Source organism: Zingiber officinale, chromosome 3A, assembly GCF_018446385.1.
Source record: "Zingiber officinale cultivar Zhangliang chromosome 3A, Zo_v1.1, whole genome shotgun sequence".
NCBI classification, from domain to species: domain Eukaryota; kingdom Viridiplantae; phylum Streptophyta; class Magnoliopsida; order Zingiberales; family Zingiberaceae; genus Zingiber; species Zingiber officinale.
The window spans coordinates 85,348,668-85,351,098 of record NC_055990.1 but is presented as its reverse complement, the minus strand read 5'-3'; the positions used below and the strand labels follow the sequence as shown (position 1 = coordinate 85,351,098).

At 42.6% G+C, this 2,431-nt stretch overlaps 1 long non-coding RNA gene across 1 annotated transcript; it reads left to right on the top strand.

Moving 5' to 3' along the window:
• The first annotated feature begins 774 nt into the window (after positions 1-774).
• Positions 775-1,311, top strand: LOC122053869. Its single transcript, XR_006132417.1, has 3 exons — positions 775-1,034; positions 1,112-1,161; positions 1,241-1,311. It is a non-coding gene; the product is annotated as an uncharacterized LOC122053869 (long non-coding RNA).
• Positions 1,312-2,431: the final 1,120 nt, after the last annotated feature.

Genomic DNA, 2,431 nt, shown 5'->3' with positions numbered 1-2,431 from the left:
TCCCTTCGTGCTCCCAAACCTAGCCACTTTACTTTTTCCTTCTTCGCGATGGAATCAATGAACTGGTGGGAGGCAGCTCCGGCCTCCGCTCCCTCCCTCCCTTCTTCCTCCACGACCCCAACACTGTCCATAGCTCCAATCGCCTTTTTGTAACAGAAACTTCTCGATATCTCTCAAATCCCTTCCCCCTCCGTATTTTTTGTCGCATTCCCATTCCCACAGCCACGACCATCTCCCCCTCTCCCAGCCTCCATCGTTTTCCTCTCATCGTGCTCCGAAAGATGGCGATCTGACCCCAGCTATGGTCCGACCCCAACCTCTTCTCTCACCTCCTGAACGCCTGCTGCCTACTCCCTTCGCCGCGCTCCCTCCGCCTAGGCCGTCAGCTCCACGCAATCATAGCCATCGTCGGTGCTGCCTCTTTCCACCGCTTCACTGGAAACCACCTTTTCCACATGTACCTCAAACTTGGCCGAGTCCCCGCTGCCCGCGTCGTGTTTGACGCAATGGCGTGTCGAAACGTGATGTCCTTCAACATCCTCATCGGCGGCCTCATCCACAACGGGGACATCAACGCTGCCCGCAAGCTGTTCGATGAAATGCCAGAGAGGAACCTCGCTACCTGGAATGCCATGATTGCCGGGCTGGCTCACTTCGAGCTCGACGAGGAGGGACTCGAGTGCTTCCTGAGGTCGAGGAGGGAGGGCCTGCGTCCCGATGAGTTTGGTTTGGGAAGCACCTTGCGATGCTGCGCCAGATTGAAGGATGCAGGTTCTGGTCGCCAAATCCATGCCTTCGTGGTTATCAATGGGTTTGAGCAGGACATGTGTGTTGGGAGCTCTCTAGCTCACATGTACATGAGAAGTGGTCATCTTGAAGAAGGAGAAAGGGTTCTGAGAGGATTGCCTTTCCTCAATGTGGTCTCTTGCCATACTGTGATTGCAGGAAGAGCACAAAATGGGGACCCTGAAGGGGCCTTCCACCATTTCATCCTCATGAAGAATGTCGGATTGTTGCCAGACCATGTAACCTTTGTTAGCACCATTTCATCCTCTGTTCTCTTTTACAATTTTCATGTTTTCTTTTTCACATTTTGTCAATCTTTAATCAGATTTCTTTAATGGAGAAGTTAATATACAATCTTTGACACCGAAAGCGAAGGTATGATACTCTTCTTACCAGTTCTTTTCGAATCTTATGGCTATCTATGCTGCTTGTTCATATTAAATCACTGTTACAGTTGCTATTTTTATGCCTCTGAATCCAGGAAATTAGAAGAACAGCAGCAACAGGAAGGTCCTGACTTCTCCCATTACAATTCGAGATTACGTACAATCTTGAAACCCCATACGAGTTGACACGTGTTTAATATGCCAAGATGAATTGAGATAGGTTTTACTCATTTAATTCTTTCTCATTGAGTTTTTTTTGTACTTTTAATAAACTATATCAATTTAGATAGTTAAAGTAGAGATGATTTTTTTTTCCTTTTTTACTTCAGTGCATGTTGAGAAAAATTCATATTAAGTTTTACTCGTATAATTTTCTTCTACTTAATTTGTATAGTTTTAAAATAAGATTATAATAATTTGACAATCAATTGAATTATAATTTTGGAAAACAAGTTAAAAAACTTTTAAAAAATCTGCTTGATGTGTGTTGAAGCATGCCGAAGCACGTCAAGGGTCAACACAACACACTCATTGACATGAACTACACGGGTGGCACATGATAGGTTATCTGTGTTGATCAATATTGGATTCTAAATTGATCGGAATGGTACATGTCATGTTGACCAGTCTAGCACAACATGAGATTTCAAGCCGTGGCTACTTTGATCTTATTTCTCCATTGAACTTTGTGCATGACTATTTCCAATAATATTTAAATACCATCACAAATTTCTGGTTGTTTTTACATTACAATTGACATTTTCTGAAATATGAAATGAACTTATGGCAAAGATTCATACTGGAAATTATCAGTTTTTTTTAGCAATTTGAAAATTATAAATTGCCTTTAGTTCTTAACTTTCCTGGAGTACGACTATTCAGCAAACTAACTTTAAGGTTAAGTGATTGCCTCATCTGATCATTTTTGTTTTTTTAACAACACTAGATTGGAGGGGAGTTGATGGACTACATCATCGTACTTCATGGTTCCAAAGCAGTTAAGACATTTTGCAGCCGAATGCATTTTTCTCTAGGTGCTGGTCTTAGTGCTGCAGCAGGGCCTATTGGTAGAGTCTTGGAAGCAGATCCAAGAGCTGGAGATAAAGGGTCAGGCATGTGTTACACTTACAGTTGTAGCAAAGGTAACTACGTTGCAAGAAAGATTTGATAGACTTATTCATCTGCTGCTCTTGCTGCTGAATTGTGCCATATGATTGTACTTATTCATCTTGGCATATTAGGTACAAATTGCTAGTGAA